Below are 19,115 nucleotides of genomic sequence, written 5' to 3'. Positions count from 1 at the left end.
TTAGTATAAAATAAAAATTTTTGAGTTTACACCAGGTGTTGAAAAGCCTGTGGAACATCCACTGTTAGTGCAACATAAATTACTTCACTGCAATCAGTCGATCAGCATTAACAATTTACAACAGTCAACAATCTGTACCTAGGATTCTAAATGCTTTAACTGTAATTAATCTGTAATTTAAAATCTAAATGTTTTTAACTGTAATTACATATATTTGTATATTTATGTATGATTCTACTATTATTCTTTTTTTTTCCTCTTCCTTTTCTTTATCTTTGTAAATAGTTTTTATACCAATCCATAAGCTCTACCTTTTTTGTTTTTGTTTTTTATGTATTTGTATATAATTGCCATATAAATTAGTCTTTTTTTCTCTTCATTTTCTTTACCTTGTTGAATAGTTTTTTTCTCAGTACACAGGTTGTCCATATTTCTGTGATACACTACCAACGTCTATACAGGATATAGGAATTAAATTCTCTTCTGTACTTGATGACTCTTACTACATATTTTGCTAAAATATTTGGAAGTACCAGCAAAGAGCTTAGTAATTTCACAAAGATTTTAACAGCTATCCAGACATCCCGGCAACTCAATTTTCCAGGAGACCCAGGATGATATCAGATCAATTGTTCACAACAATACAAATATTATTTAAATAATTTAAATATATTAAAAATGTCCCTGATTACATTTTACACAAAAGCCTAGGCAGTTGAATTGTGCTGTTTAACACCAAAATTAGCTACCTACATTCAGAAATATGAGTACACAGTACACTTGATCAATGAAACCAAATTTCCTATGTTAACCTAAAATTTGAACAAGAGCTAAAAAAGCAATCAGAATAATAAACAAATATTTTCATTTTAAAGTCATTTAAATTAATCATTAAATCTTCCAACTTAATTTTGTTTATTCAGTACAATTTACTGAACTTTATCGATTCATTTTCAAAATATGATTTAACCTTTACAACTCTGTTTAAACTAATATAATTTCAAAACAGAAGAAATGTTCAAGGAACAGTAGAAATCATATTAAGCTTATTTTTATTTAATTGAAATCATACACACAATTGTGATAACATAATAAATTTCACAATCAGTTTTTAAACTACTGAATGTTAGAAGTTTGTTTCCACAACTGCTTTTCTCTGCTGTTCTCACTTCAGAAGATCTGCCAGCCATCAGACGTAAATTAACAATTTTAAATAATGAAATTTGGCTCAGAATGTAGAATTCTATGAAAATCAGTGCTGATATGCCTTCAAGAAAATTGTCATCATGTAACATAAAGTGACCACTGCCAAAGAGGTAATGTGTTTGCATTCACAGTGCTCCAGGCAATCTTTTTTTTCTATTTCCCATTAGTTAAGCAAACATGACACTTTAAATTGCCATATTGTGATTATCTGTGGTGTTAATTCAAGTCATCACTCTAATATTAATTCTGAGTAAAAACAAGGTTAACAAGGTTGCACAACATGCTTTTTTTGAACCAAACTTAGACTGAGCATTCACAAAAGGGTTTGAGTGACAGTATTGCAAAATGCAGTATAAATACTAGAGTTGCAGGCCAAAATATATTTAAAAAACACTTTTCTGGGTAATTGACCTTCCATAAGTTGTAAATAACATATGTTTTAGTTCAGTCTGCAAAGTCTGAATCTCAAGCTTTTTTGTTTGCTCCAAGAACAGGACAAGTTTGAGTTTAAGGACCAATGATGCCATGGAGTCGTTGATGGATGATTTACCTCAGCTCCTTTCTCTTCCAGAGGTGAGAGACACATGGCTGATTTATATACAGCCTTCTGAAAGACACAGACTTCCTGTCTCTAGAGAACTGGGGCCATTGGGTGATGTGCGTGGTGCTAGGTGAAGAGGGGGTGTTGCTGCTCTTCTCCCATCTACAGCCACCACTGGCTAGGACCTTGGGGATGTGGTGAAAGCACATGTGGTGTTCAGAGTTGTCCTCTCTCCATCCCTACCATATGGGTATCACAGCAGTCTTATCACTTTTATGTCAAGAAGACTGGGACTGTCTCCCTAATTAATTTCCATGTTGCAATCATTTCACTTTGGGAAGAAAATCAGTACTTTGAGCCATATTAGACATTAACTGAATTTGATTTGTATGTGAAGGTGAGAAAAGGGCAAAAGTACCAGAAAGTAATTTAAGACTTTCACAAAGGAAATATTAACTTCAGGCACTCTGGTGAAGAATATAAATAAATAAATAAATAAATAAACAGATTAATAAATAATGCTGATAAAATCTCTACCCCCTTCTGAGGTCAACTGCAGCACATTCTGTCATGATATGCTTATTACCACCACCGTACATCTTATATGTTCACCAATATATTCATAATATTTCACACTCATCTTTCACTTCAGCTATTACTGAATCTTCTCATTTTTCTTCATCCTCATCCCTCAGGAATATTTAGCCATGCTTAAAGATTCCATATTACAATCTTACTTTTTATTTTTGCACTCCAAAATACAAACAGACTCAACTGCTTGCAACTGCAGTAAGTATTCTGTGATACTGCACAAAGAAATTAAAGTTAACCAGCTTTGTGGATACCAGTATATTAGGATAGTGGATTTTGTAAAATGGGTTGCAATTCGTGATTAATTTTTAAAATTTATTTTAAAAATATTGGGGGGAAAAAATAAAACAGAGAAATAAGCATGGATACACATTTACTCAGTGTTGACTTTGGCTGTTTAAACATTTGGATCTATCACTGGAAATAACTGAGTAGATCAGTAGTACAGTCTCTGGTGCCCTGTTCCAGTTAGTATTCTCCAACCAAATGTAGAATGATGTGTTTTATTGTTTTTGCTAGTGATAAGTGGCAATTAATTATTGAGCTAATTAAAGCGATTTATACTTTAGTGTATGACAGCTTAGAGATTAATAAATGACAGAGATTAAGTTTGAGCTATCAAGCTAATTCTCTCTTGCTGTTGTTCCATGTTTTCGTGATAATCAGGACAATCTTTAGGCAATGTTTAGTATGATTATAAAGACCTATTATTTGATTTACTAGAGCACTCAATATTTGTTTTTTTTTGTTTTGGGGATGGACTGCTTTCAAGGTTCTAGTATCAATAAGGAAAATTTTCTGGTTGTTTATTTCTGAAGTTGCTCTTGATGATCTCCTGTCCCTGGAGACTCCAAGGTGAAGCTGGATCCCTGGACAAACTGATCAAGCTTTGGTGTCCCTGTGCATTTCTGAGGTGTTAGAGTAGATGGTCCTCAGAGGTCCCTTCCAACTCTAAGGATTCTCCATTATTTTGTTTGTCTCATAGTACAAGATCCTACCACAGTAGGCTTATTCTAAAATGCTACAATATTTGTGGAGCCAGCAGATTCTGGGTCTATCATTACTTGCATCAATATTTGCAGATTCTGGGTCTATCATTACTTGCATCACACACACAAATTTTAAAGAATCATAGAATTATAGAATTACCCAGGTTGGAAAAGACCTCAAAGATCACCAAGTCCAACTAACCATAGTACCCTAACTCTAATAACCCTCTGCTAAATCATATCTCTGAGCACCACATCCAAAAAAAACCTTGGCAGGACTATTGCCAAGGGAAGTTCTTTCACCTGCACCTGTCAAAATAGTAGCTTATAGGAAAGAGCACAGGTATTTTACAACTGGTTCACAAAGAAAAAAATAAACAAGAGGAATTTAATGTGAGGACATAAAAGGCTATAAGGACCAATGCTTAGTTTACTGAGAATGCCTTTCTTGGCATGGAGTTATAAATCTCTTTGTAAAAATCTCAGTTTTTTTGAAATTAGGCACTAACCACATTTCATTGCTTTCTTGATTCCTTGCCCTAGGAAAAAAAAATGGCATTGATAAGTCCAATACTCTAATGCAGTTGTCAGTATCAATCACTGGAAAACCTAGAGCAAGCCTTTGGAAGAACATCTGAAACTAATCTGGCAGCTGAAGCACGTAACTGACACCTAGAGATAAAGGAATAGAAAGCTATAAACCCCTAATAAATGATTCTGCATCACCACAAATATTCATCCCATTTACTCTTAGCCAAAGAACAGCAGAAGGCTTTATGCATAGCAACAGCTTGGTCATGCACTAAGTATTTCTTGTTTGCATGCTAGAGTATAAGTGAGCACATATCCAGAAACAAAAAGTAGCTCCCTTTTATTCTAAGGTAGTCATGAAGCTTCCATATAATATATCATATTTTTACCATAGCATTTGTGTGTAATTGCTGTAAGACAGCAAAAGAGAGAGAAAACTTTAAATTCCTTTTCTTTGTGATCATTAAGCTGGAACCTTCACATCAGAGGTATCTCCAGCTTTTCACTCTGGTCTCTTCATTAGGTTCTCTGAAGGGATAGTATGATTAGATTCTGAAATAGCACCAGAAATGTTTGCCATTAGAAAAAAAGATGGCATTTTTTATGCAGAGTATGGTTATTTCTGTAGGAATGGATCAGCACTTTTGTAGATATTCTCTGCCCTTTATAGTTGTGGAAATAAAGAATACAGAACACTGGAATATTTGGAGCAATGGAGAAGAGTATCCTCCACCACTGAGGTCCCCAAATTTCTCACCTTGGATCCCGAACAAAATTTGTAAAAAAAAATGTTATTTAGAAAATATAACTAAGTGAAGTCTAATAAAGTTTGGGGACATAAAAATAAACACGTGGTCTCTCCTATTTATCTACCAGCCATCAAATATATGCTCCTCACCTCTGATTGCAACATACAGTGTTTTGGATTAGATTTTCCTTGATGTTTTCAAATGCTGGAGAGAAATAGATGTGTCTGAGAGATACTTGGCTTCAGGTAAAGAGGGAAAGCTATAGCCTGTGTGCATGCCAGTTTAAGCCAATTATAATTCAAATGATTATTCTTGGCATCAAAAAACAACAACAAAATCAATGCAAAGTACAAATCCACACCAATTTATTTGTAATTCCTTATCTCTTCTGGATGGTGGCTTAACTGATACTGGGTGTACGGAGGAGAGCTCTTACGTTTATTTAAAATAGATACATTAAATATGGAATTAATTTGGATACAGCATTCTGCCATGTGAAAAGTAGGAAAAAAGTTTATACTGTCACTCATTTGAAGTATGACTAAAATGCATTTCCCACAGCTTTCATAAGTGGCAGGAAATGACTGATTTTCCATGCATGAAACACACTGCCAATACACTCCAGCTACATCTTCTGATTTCACCTCAGGTGCATTTCTTCACGTGTTGTAGAACTAAAAATATTTCATTTGCTATTCTAGATGTATTAAAAAAGTGGCTGTCTCATCTCACATGACCTCAGTGCAGAAAAAGCTCATAAGAGTTTGTAGCTGATTATACTAGGAGGAAAGCAATACTTGGAAATTTAAGTGCATGGGGTTTTTTTGTTTTGTTTTGTTTTTGTTTTTTGTTTTTTTGGTTTTTTGTTTGTTTGTTTGTTTGTTTTTCAATTGTAACTAATTTTAACCATATATATATTTTTGAAACAATTGTCCTTCAGTTGACTAAATCTGATCTATTAAGAAAATTAGATCAGATACTCATTGCTCTGTTCCTACTGGATCAGAGAAGGATTATAACAGCTATATGAAATGCAGATTATAACTGCCATACTTACATGTATCTTATATTTACATGCAACAGTTTTGTTAGCAGAGAAATGTGATGAGAAGAAAATAAATGATTTGCTTATGGCATTTTTTTAATACACATGCACATTCACTCAAAGGTAACCATACAGAAATTGCAGCCAATTGGATGTGTAGATACAAGGGCTGCTTCAAAAGTAATACCTCTTACTTTATCCATGTTACATCAGGGGCAGATGTTGGTAGTATAATAGTAAAGGCTGAACCTTCTCAACAATATTCCATTACATGTTGTTGCATTGTGATGGATAGCAGCAGAGGGACAGTCTGACAAAACAGCCCCTGACATGGAAGTGTGTATGTAGCAGAGGTGTGGAATGGAATTCCTCCAAGTGAAAAAAGAAATGTTCATTGATAGTAAACATTTATGGAGACCAAATAGTGGATGCGAGTACAGTGAGGCATTTCAGCAGAAGGACAGTGACAGTGGGTCACCTCCTCTGGTGCAGATGTTAATGAGTGTGGGATGCAGGACTTTGTATATCACTGGTGAAAATGTATAGCTATTGGTAGCGTCTGTGTTGCAGAGAATTTGCTCTATCAAATATTGTTACTGTGCTCTTTGTATCTGTTGTAGTTTGAATGGAAATAAGTAGGAAGCATTCCCTTCCCAATGATAGGTGTAAATAAATAATAGTGGAATCTAGAACCTTAGGCTAAGCATTATTGGGTATATCTATGTATGCGTATGTATACATGTGTACACATATAGTGAGAGAAAAAAAAAAAAAAGTAAGCTGCATGCATGAATAAATGCCTAAAATAAATACGTACACATGTAAGCAGTCTATATCTACGTGAATATAGCTAGTAAAGCATTAAGAGCAATCCATAGCTTAGGACAGGGAATGAAATATATAATAAGTATTTACTAAAAGGAAAGCGAACAGGAATGAAGACAGATGTTGATTAAATGATTTTGTTAAGTACAAATAGCACAGTTTACTCTAGGTTGTTGTTAAAGAAATACTCTTCACATGCATGGTGGAAGCTGTAGCTTTTCAGTACCCTGAGAAACATCATTACCTTAATATAGTCAACTTAGCATATTTCTCTGTCACTACCAAACCTTGCAATATTCTGATTAATGATGCGTACTGCAAGTCTCACAGATGTCAGCCAGATGTTCAGAGAAAACCAATGTTTTCTGGCTTAGGAATAAACATATTGACACACCTACTGGAACAAATGGAAGGTATTCCTACATGAATTTGCTATCTACCTTCAATTTATTTTTAGTTAGACTATATATATGACACAACATCCCACACACTTCAGTCTTCAAGACAATAGATGTGAATAGAGTGTCTTGTAACCTTTGGTAGTGAATTAGGCAGTCTCGATTTCGGTTTAATCTTTAATATTTTTGGTAGTTTTAATAGGACAAGTTATACAGAACACTGTATGGAGCTCATCAAGCACAATGGAGTTTGCCTGCATTAAAATAATGTGTCAAAATGTTTTGAGCAAGTTCAGACTCACAGTGTGGGTTTATATCAGATCAGTGCTCTGTGTTAGGGAAATAAGGTTTTTCAGTCTCATACTGGGAGATGTAAAAATGGATTTTGCTGAACTACATCCTCAGTGAGAGATTCTGCTTCCTTTTCTTAACTCATAGGTGCTTCTCTTACTATCCCACTTTCCATAAAGGGACAGCTGAAAGAATGACCTCTAATTCGGCTGTTTCACAGAATCACAGAATCACAGGATGACCCGGGTTGGAAGGGACCTCAAGGATCATGTAGTTCCAACCCCCCTGCCTGGCAGGGCCACCAAACATAAACATTTACTAGATCAGGGCCCTGTCCAACCTGGCCTTGAACACCTCCAACGACGGGGCATCCACAGCCTCCCTGGGCAGCCTGTTCCAGGGCCTAGCCACTCTCCTAGTGAAGCACTTCCCCCTAACATCCAACTTAAATCTTCCCTCTTTCAACTTGGATCCATTTCCCTGTGTCCTGCTATAGTCAGACCTTTCAAAGAGTTTACTCCCCTCCTGGGTGTAGGTTCCCTTCAGGTACTGAAAGGCTGCAATGAGGTCACCCCACAGCCTTCTCTTCTCCAGGCTGAACAAGCCCAACTCCCTCAGCCTGTTTCATTAATTTCTATTTGAAAACATTTGGTATCTTCTAAAGATCTACTGGTCTAAATTCAGGGAAATGGAGAATCGCATTTCTTACTCAGAAAATTAAGTTAGTCCACTCATCTCTTCCTACCTTGGAGCAATGAAAAGGAACATACATAACAGTTTTTAACATTTTGTAAGGTTCTGTTGCCATTATGTCTATTTGCTAGACAAAAGACATCATATCTTTGGATAGCTCAGCAAGCTCTGCTGTGTACGCAGTGTTCAAGGGGATGAAAGACACCTTTCCATATATTTGATCTACTGATTTGTGCACTGCTTTCAATCGTGTCTTGATTTCAAGAGGACCGTAAAGCCACAGTTAGATGGATATTTGATGGGCTGCATGCAGAAATGCTAATCCAGCCCCAACACTGACTGCTCATCTAGGGAAATACAAGAAATCTGTAGCAAGAAGCAGGCTATTCTAATGAAGGGAAAGGTGACTGTTACATGTGCTAGCATGCCAAGCCTTCCTTTTCACACTACTTATGCTGAGGAGATGCTATCAGGTTTGTTAGGCTGCAGCTGTGTCTGGCCATTATCAAAATACAGACTCACTAGTGGAGAAGACTGGTTGCATGCTCACACACAGATGTTCATGCATATACTAGACAACCTGAAATTCAGCAAAGGAAATCACTTCATTGAGCAATCTGCATTATGGTCTCTTAGGGTGGTAAATGGGAGAAGTGCATAATTCTATCTATCTCATAAATTCTCCAGATAGCTATATGACAGCAGAAAGCAACATCATTTTTCTATTAGTTAAACTTCTGTTGTCATCTGAGAGTACTAAAGGTCCAGAGAAGCATGACGCCAGAGTACACAATGTGCTATGATGCAGTCGGTGAACTCATTTATCACTTTCTCTTTACCACTGTTTATGAGGAAAGGGAAGTTTAATAGCTTTTTCAACACCACTCACACACCTTCCCCAGTGCCTGAATTTCTTGATTTCAGCAACCTTATAACTGTGCTCTTGTAATATATCCCCTAATTTACAGAAAAATATGAATATGTGAGCTTTTTAGTATGTAGTTTAATCTTTTTAATTTTTTATAGTTCTTCTTCTGTTTTCTAGTTCTATACTCATTTCTATCTAATCTACATAAGCTATTTTTCATGTGTTATAGCTGTCTTATCCAACAGATGGTGCCGTGTATAACAATTTTATGATATCGTATAACAAATATATATATTACAACTGTACTTTACCTGTAATTATTTTGTTAGGTAATCAGTGTAAAAAGTGAAGTTCACAGTTATAAATGGTTACCATAAAAATTAGAAGAAAAAACAGTAAGTGCCAAGAGTCGCTGATAAATGTTCACTTCAGCTTGCAGATGGGGAAGGACAGAGTTACATGCATAAATCTGCCCATGGTATCAAAACTGCTGCTCTCAAACAAGATCTTTTACAAAATAGGGTCTGCAAGTTGGTAGGTTTTGTGCACACTAAAATTATCACTATCCGGTCTGATTTCTGCTCACTGGAACATATGTATTTTATCTGAATCAGAACATAACAATGTTGAAAGGTGTAGGTGCACATATAAATTCTATAGGCCTACTTAAATAAATGTTTCCAAAATATGATTTTAATTAATATTCAATGGAATCATCTTAGTAAACAGATTTACACCAATCCATCATCTCTTTTTTTCTTTTTTTTTTTTTTTTTTGTCATCCTGATTCACTCCTCCAACTCATTGGAAGGGAGGGAGGGAGTGAATGACAGTGTAATGCTCAGACACCTGCTGAATTAAACCACAACACTTGGTCTTTCACCTCATGAAAAGAATGAGAGTGTCACTGAATAATACGTAACCAAGCAGAGTATGGTAGCGCAAGTGCTGCTTCAGAAGAAATTCCTTCTGTTTTATTATGTTGGCTCACAACATTAGAGGCAGGCGTTGGGTATATGACAGCAGAGATTGAATCCAATTGACATGGAAATGCATACAGTGCAATGGTGTAGAACTGAATTCTTCCATGAAGAAAATGGTGTTGTGCTCTTCCATCATAGTTTTCATGGGATTAAATGGGAGGCATTATTTTCGGAGCAACCTATGCATATTTGAATTTCACCAAGTAGCTAATTAGTAGCATAAGTACTCACAAATTCCCGATTTCTGTATGTTCACATATCAACATAGTGACATCTTTATTTACTCAACAACGCATTAGCAAAATATTGATGGTCAACACCAGCACTGCACTTTGGACAACTGTTATCAGTACCAGCTGTGTACTCCCTTTTCTTTCAAATGCAGATTTTTGCTTTTTTTTCTTAATTGCTCTATTCACCTAGGTGATGGTTTATCTTGTTTATCCAGTCACAGTCATCTTGTTGAATTTAAGCTAATGCGCATTTCAACCAGCGTTCAAAACATATCCAGAAAATCTGGGTGTTTTCCAACATAAAAAGTTAAATAATAATAATAATAATAATAATAATAATAATAATAATAATAATAATAATAATAATAAAATGTCATTTAAAAGCATTCTATTTGGAAAAAACACAGACTTACATTTTTGTAGGAATTTTATTATAACACTTCATCACTGCTGAATCACACTATTTGTACAGTGCACAGGGCATGTCTATCACTGAAGGCTGAAAGAAGATGCCTCCAGTCTTCCAAACATGCCCTTGTTTAAAAGGTCACACATATGTTTCTAAAGGTTTCTGTTTCTGAAAGGACACCTTTGAATTTGGAAAAGCAGCCTTCTGTTTACAATTTCATAAAACTGAACTTCTGAGATATTTCGGCTTGTTCTACCCGTCTGGTTGTTCACACGCAGTTAGTTATAAAAATGAGTACTGCCAATGAAATATTTGACCTTTGCTGTTAAACAAGATTTAAAATGGACGTGTGCAATATAGCAAAGGAGAACAATGATGATTTGATAGACTTGCAATAAAATGTTTTCTTTTTCTTAAAAAAAAAACAAAAAAACACACCTGCCTTTTTTATTTGACTTACTGATGTTTTTTATTTTATTATCTTAGCGATAATGAATAACTGTACTGTAGTTATTTGTCTGTAGGTTGAGGGATTTACTCGTTTAAACTGGATTGCTGTTGTGCTAAGCTGATGTAGGGAGAACAGAATATGTCATTTTTGGAGAAAAAAACAAAACAAAACAGAACAAAACAAAATAAAAAAAGAAAGAAAAATAGAGACCTGTGAAAATGATGCAACCTTCAAACCACTTTCAGGATTGCAACACACAAAATACTTTCCGTAATTCCCTTCCCTCCTTCCCACTCCCACTCTTTCCTACTGTGAGTAGGGGAGTACTCAGTTTCAACTCTTTTCAATTATTCTGCTGCAGTCTGTAGCTCTGTTCATAGTTTGTCACAAAGAGTTCCCAGTTCTGCTTTCCTGTGAGGATTTGGAAACAAGAGACACTGGCTGCTGGTGCTTAGGTTATGGGTGAGTGACAGTGGGCTAGCTCTGGATGTGAACTATCTCATTTTGACACAAGGACAGTAAATTGGGGAGCTTCACTTTTAAAGGGAAAGAAGCAGAGACAGCTTAGTCCAGTTACTCTAACCAGGATGAAAGCTCTGTATGCCCCATGTAGGAAAGGGACTCGTTAGCTTCTGATCTGCACATAGAGCCACTGCCAGAACTTGTGCAGATATTTTCTGCCCTGTTCCTCTGCTTTTATTTTTCCAGCCCTTTTGGTTTCATTCTGTTCATACATGACTCAGATTCCTTCATCTAGGAAACAGCTACCATCAGTATGGAATGTGCTGCCAGGCTAAACAAAGGTTTATTAACAGCCTTTTAAATGAAATTGTAGGCAGTTTGCTTGGAAGCATCTGTGCATTTATTACAAAGAGCTATAAAATATAGCTCTTATCTGAGAGATGTTTCATACTAACAAGAACTATCATCTACCTGAGTTGTTCTAACTCCATTATTTCTTAAAAACAATATTGAGGTCACTGATTTAAGTTTGTCTTGACTTTCAAAGAGAGAGGGAAAAAAACAAATCCTTTTCCTTTGGAAGACATGAACTGAGTTTTATTTTTATTATAAGATTTACTGACTAATTATTACTGTCTACATGAATAGATATTCAGTGACTCTGATGACAAAAAGGAATGCCTTAATGAGAAAAGGTCTTAGTTACAACTGCCATTCCTCATTACATCATCCTGCGGAACCCTAACAGGAGCACATACAGGAAGAATTACAGGATATCTTGAATCCCCTGTAAGCTGGATATGAAGTGTCAGCAACATTAAATCACAACACCACTGCTTTGTCAAAGTTAGTTATGTATGCTATTGTGTTGAGAACACTTGACTGATACGGTTGCCTCTAAAATTAGGAGTCTGTCACAATTCAATTATATATTCATACCACTTTTCCAAAGGTTTATAAATCAGATAAAATCCCTGAGGGCTGAAATGTGCCATGATAATTAGTGCAGGGACAGTTTTGTTTATGCATTGTTGTCCATTACTTTGTTAAAGGATTATTACCAAAACAGGGGAGGCTCATTTGTGATCTCATGTATTCAGAAAACACTTACCTCAACAAAAAATGAGAGTTGATATTTTCAGGGTTGGTTTGACTATCTTCTCATGGAAGCTAGAGTTTTATCATCGATTTCATTGTCACAGCAACTTCCTGGCACTGCTAAGTACTTTTAAAAAGCCACTTGAAATATTAAAGTGCTATATTTCACAGTGCTGAACAATACTATCGCAGTGAATGACCAAAGGAAAAGGAAAAGATCAAACTTTTAAATGCCTTATTTGTGAAAGCCATTCTCAGCTGAGACTCTTAGAAAATGTACATCATGTCAGTGCACAGTGTAAAGAATTTGGATAAGCTGCAGTTTCCTTTACGTAGAAATATATTTGGGGGTTGTTTGTGAAGGTAGAACAATTAATGTTTTTTCTTCAGGTAAGAGCCTTTAGTAGAAAGCATTATGGATCACAATGAAGCCCTTAAAAATGCAGTAATGCACAGATGTGCTGTGACATTCTTAAAATATGAGTTAAGATTAAAAGATTCTCACTGAATATTAAACAACCTTGGAAATTGCTGCCCAGAAATAACATTTTGTTTTCTTTTCTCAATGTGAGGCTGGAGTGTTGAAAGCTGATTTCAACAGGGGCAATTATTATTTTTTTCATCACTAATTATTTTACCCTGAAAGGTAAGTTTGTCTATTGGACTTGTAATTATTAGTTGTTATTAGATATGCACTAGTGCTATTAAGACTGTCTTAAAGAATAATGATTCTTTAAGAGTTTGCATGTATTCATCCATTAATACTAGAATATATAAAAGTGCAGACCGTGTGACTTTGGCTCGTCCCCATTGGCAGTGTGCTAGGGACAAGTCCTTTGTGCAGCCTGAGTGCTCCCTGTAGCACCCTTCCTCTACAGGGCCAGGGAATTATTGGCAACATGGGGAGAGATGTCAAATAGATAAGGTAAACAAATCGTGAGGGAATAACATACATTTATATATTTAAATACTGTTTTCATTCTAGCAGTTAAAACAGGAACTGTGTGGAGGTGTAGGGTTTTATGCTTCTCAGAAGAATGGAAGTCATATCTTTAATCAATATTTCTCTTTAGGTGGATTGTCCTTACTGTTAGGAATAGAAAAATTGTGATCATAGAGGAAACTTTAGCAAAGAACCTGTGAGGCTGATAAATTTAAACAATAATAATTTCCAAATAGGCCACAAAGGTATGATGCAATGCTACCTCTGTCCTAAGATTTTATATTTTACAGGACTAGTGCATAGTATTAAACTACAAGCAAATTCCCCTTCATTATTTTTGTCTATATCAGTAGAACTCACCAAACCAATACCTCCATATGGTTTGAGGATAGAGGCTAATCTCAAAATGTAGTTGAGTTTGGCCTGCCCAGCGTTTTGGAAGGAGCTCAAGTACACACAGATGAGCTCTGCTGGACAGCTGGTCCTCAAACCCAGGAAATTGGCCTTTGTCTATTTTATCTATTACAACAAGCATAAACAACAATACTAAAATCATAGAGATGAATACTAGGTAGAATTAAGAAAGGAGAGGAAGAAAATCACCTCACTGAAAAGATGATTTCTGCTTGAGTAAGTAGACTCATATTTACTTCTTTAGAGAACTGAATGCATTAAAGTTCCATTTAAATTTAAGTGCCTGCTTAAAAGTAGCATCTAAAATAAGATTTTTCTGTCAAGATGTATTATAATTAATTATATTCAAAACTGAACAATTTCTACTGGACTAATTATGGAAAATAGGACTTTTCGTACAAGATTTGCATCTATCCATGCATAGATCATCTGTTCATCCTTTCAAACACAAACAGCTTTCCACCTAGAGAGGAATAAACTCCTTGTTCCACTTCTCGACATCCTGCTAAGAAGCAAAAGAAATACAAAAAGTTTAATTTTCATATTCCACAGCTTTAATTCTGTTGCTGGGAAGTAGTTGTACTTTTATTTGTGTTTAATTATAGTGTAATATACATTGATAAAATTTCAAACTTAACCTTGAAATATTAATTTAATATGCACAAAATTATTTGACTTGACCTTCATCTCTTCAGTATCCATTCTACCCACCCTCCAACAGATTTCAGAGAGCCTTCCTCTTCACAGTCCCTTTGTTTAATTGCCAGTGGCATTACAAAACTTCCTTGCTAATTTGTAAACTAATTTCTTCAATATGTTTTTAATTGTTTTTGATGCTGTTTGTTTTGTTGTGCTTTTTTTTTTTTTTTTTCCTTTTTTTCTTTAAAAATATCTAAAGACCACATATTTGCTCAGTGTTGTGCTGGTGTTTGTTTTTCAAGTCCAAATTTTTAGTGCCTGCATTTGTGTGCATGTCCACATGTGTAACTCAGCCTGAGTTCCTTTCCCAGAAAATTAACAGAATGCTTCTTTCTCCATCAAGTAATAAATGAATGGAATTTCAATTGCAGACAGTGATGTTATTTGGAGAGACAGGTTTCAGTTCTCCAGAATGAAGGTGATTGACTCCTCTGACATGTTTTAATGTATTCTAGTTTACAGTGATCAGTTACTGTTCTTCAATCTACTCTGACAGAAGCAGAGCTTCTACTAGTTTAGGCTGCATTTGTGTGCTATTCTCCTTGGCTTCCACCAACCCACTCCCTTGGGATACTCTTCTATAGTTAGCTTCAATTTAAATGTTCATGGTAGGATGACTTCTTTCATCGGGCTTCAGGCAAATAAAGAGGTGTCAGAAGGCAATTTGATTTTTTTATTTAGTACTTTGAGCTTCAAGGTTATTCTCTTAGATCATGGGTGTCCAATGGGCCACTTGTGTGGCTTGCCTGGGCCACACTGAAAAAAAAGGAACTGTCCTGGATTGCAAATTACATATATATAATATATGTATGTATATATACATATGTACATATATATGCATACATACCTATATTATATATATGATTATATATGATACTTCCCACCTGTGACTAAAAAAGAAAATGCAATATTTCATTGATTATCTGAATTTATCTAATATAGAAAGATTTTGAATAGTACAAACCCAATCTCTGTTTATACAATAATTAGAAGAAAAGTTCATGTTATTGCAGGGACACTTCAACATTTCAGTTTAGCTAAAGAAGTAATGACATATTTAACAGTCAGTTCAGCACAAAGATTCAGCACAAGTTATACTTAGTTTAATTCAACCTAAATTATATATTTGAAACAATTTAGGAAAACACTTGAAGTCTTCATGTCTTAACAGAACAGTGTTAGGTTATTATAACCCAACCCTGGAAATACTGTGAGAATTGGTGTCTCAGACTCTTATCAGTGTTCAGAAATGGCAATTGCAATGTTAAACTTTCCCTTCAACATTAAAACTGCACATTTTCCTGTTAATGGTAAAATTGAATATATATATAATTGAATATATACTAGATCAGTTGCTTCCATTTATTTGATCAGGGAAATTTTGTTAAGAGTTTGCTTGAGAACTGAATAGTTAAAAGACCAATGCATAATATGCATATCTGAAGAATATAGAAGACTTTTGTCTGCAGGGCAAAAAGTAGAATTGTATAGCCTTCATGAAAACACATGGCTCTGAACTATATTTATATGGAGATTTCTGGCAATTACTTAGGTCTCACTATGATTTCATACAAACATTTATATGTTGCATCCTGTGAAATTATACACAAAGAATATTCAAGTCAATTTAGAATTACACATTATTTTTTCCATATCTTTTCATCTGCAGACTGTTTAGGAACCACATCTGCTACTTAGAAAAACTGTACCAACAGATGTACTGATCTGCTTAATGCATTAAGCAGATATAAGCTTAATGCATTGCTTAGATTTCTCAAATTCAACCATTTTGAAAAAAAGGCAAAAACTTTATTAGAATTTCCCTACAAAAGTCACACAGTCAATTAGTGCAGTGACACTTTGGATTTATTCATGTGTTGTTTCCTTTCCACACTTATACTTCATGTACTTCAGTTGTTCCTCCAAGTAGGTAACACCAACCTGGGCAACCATCCAGAGAAAAGAATCTAGTCTCCATTGTGATCTTTTACTTTTCCAACAAGGTTACAAGCTTTAGTTCTCAACAGCTTTTCAATAAACATATTTGGCCATCTTGTTCACGCTGAATGTCGCTCAAACAGTGCAAGTGTCTGCTTCCATTTAGATTAGATACTGCATATCAAATTTTAACTACAGACTTGGAGGAAAACTGCTACTGGATAAAATACCCAAAATTAACATAAAGGCCTTACCTTGCCTTTAAACTTCCTCCTGTGGCTTTTAGAACATAATTTTTTTTGCAGTTTTACAAAGAGAAGAAATACTGAGTCCTAAGTTTGTACGTGATGACAATTTTAAAACAAAAATTGTTAACCAGACAAACAAATAAAAAGACAATTTGATCTATCCCTTTGAATGGCATTAACTGCTGACTGCAAATCACCTTCCATATAGTAATGTATTATGAAATTGAGATGTTATATATTCATAGTAGTTACAATACTCACAGACTGACTGCAGGCTGTAGGATTTTCCAAAGCACTGATATCACGTATATAATTTTGTAATGTAAAAACATATTCCTTTTTTTCTGATATATGCTTTCACTGATGAAGATTATCAATTTTTTAAGTAAATATAATTGATTTTGTAAAATAAAAAATTAAGACGGCAAGAGATTTTTGAGCAGTAGTACAACATGCAGCATTAACACAACAAAGTACCCAAGTTTCAAAGCTTTAACTCATGCATCGAGTGTATGGGTCACCTGCATTTTCTAATAAACTTTTTAGGTATGCATTTCTTTTGTTGAAAAAAAAAAACTGTAGCTGTTTTACTGTACATGTGAATATTTCCCAGAGATAAGGACCTTCACTGAGGTTATCAAACTTTCATGTGGAAAGGTCAAAGTCCACTGGCTCACCAGACTATTCCCTTATATTATTCATTCAGAACAATTCCTATAGACTTTGGGATATTGAAATTCAAAGAAATGGAAGTGAGAGCTCTTGTTCATGATAAGACAGTTCAAAAGCTGAAAACTGTAACTCAGATCTTTGACTACTCATAGAACAAATTAAACAGGGAATAACCCAAATGTCATTTACAAAAACACTGGTGTGTTTTCATTGAGGTTTCTCTCAGTTTGGCTCGTGCTGCTATTTAAAGTTGTACATGTTAAATTGTGATAGTCACAGTCAGAAGTCATGCATGTGTTATTGCCTTGGTATTAATTTCTTACATTTTTCATCACGTTTGTATTCATCACATTTGTATTCACAAACGTTCCTTTTTCTCTCTGTTCTCAGCACCAACAGCTTATAAACACCTTGACAGAATATCCAACATTTGAGTCAGCATTTGGTGCTACGACAATTTTGACAGTTTAATGAATGGTTAGTGCTAAGCTGTTGTAACTGGACATACAGTGCTCACCAAAGCCTGGAAGCAGCCCAAACAGTTACTAGTCTTTCTAACTAGACAGACACAAAGACCTGCTGGGGAAAAAAAAAAAAAAAAAAAAAAGATAAAAAAACTACTTAGGCATATCTTTGGTAAAATACATGGGATCCTATAGGTATATTCCAGAAAGCTGAGAATTTTAAACTGAAGAAATGTGATATACAGGAGAGCTTTTATATTTCTCGCCTTGCTTTCCAGTTCTTTTGAGCACAGGACCTCAGGGAATCGTATGGTTCTCCAGCCTGCCATTTCTTCCAGTAGAATTTTGCAGTTTGTTTTCTTTGAGTTTACTTAAGTTTAGGGTTCTAAAGAGGAGGATGTCTTTTGCTTTGTATGTAACTGTATTTTTATACACAGGCCGACTGTTTTGTCCTATAAATTTAATTCAATTCAGCTAAATTTTGAATAGCATAATGAGTTTTCACAGATCACACAACTACCTCAGTATAACAGATAAATATTTTTATTTTTTTTTAATGCATAACAGTTTGGTATTCTACAGGAAGTTCTTTGTGTCAGTGCTGAAATACAGGCACCACCTCTGCTTACACCTGTTGGCACTCATGTCAATATTATAAAATCCATCAATAAGATACAATCTGTCAATAGTATAAAATCCAATGCAAAAGGACCATAGGTTGTACCGCAGCTGGTGAACGGAAAAGTCATTAAGACCACTCTGAATGTCAATAAACACAGCATGTAACTTGAGAGCACAGCCTGCCATCACTCTGCGTGCATATAATTGATTCACTGTTGAGACAACCCAAGCAGGGACCTGGCAGAGTGGCAGGTGGGCAAGGTTCCACAAGGTTCAAGGCATACTTTCTGCACTTCCCACAAGAAACTGACAACTGATGTAAGATGTGTAGCCACGTGTGGTAGGGGTACCAAAATAGGATACTGAAGGAGGAATTTCAAATTCCAAATCTCAGTAAAAACACTGTTGAGATGAGAAGGTACTACCCTGTTGATAAAACTCCACTCCAGAAAAGGTTTAAACCTATTGTTTAAAAGTATCTGATAATTTTTTAACAATACACTTAAAATAATAGCAAAGTTACATATCCCTCACTTGAAGAGGAGTGGCCTTGGTAAAATAATAGAGGGATCAAAAGCAAAGATAAATGTTAAACAGTCAGATGTCAAGACAGTGATAGAGTGGTAAAAAACAGTACACTGCAGCACACTTGAAATCTTATGACAATAAGCCAGGAACCACTGAAGCAACAGGAGAACGCAATGGGGAACTCAAGGGGAATACTTTGAAAGAATTAAGGAGTTATCCTCTAAG

Source organism: Coturnix japonica, chromosome Z, assembly GCF_054131305.1.
Source record: "Coturnix japonica strain WE chromosome Z, WE-NBRP24, whole genome shotgun sequence".
NCBI classification, from domain to species: Eukaryota; Metazoa; Chordata; class Aves; order Galliformes; family Phasianidae; genus Coturnix; species Coturnix japonica.
Note: the sequence above shows the minus strand (reverse complement) of the source record.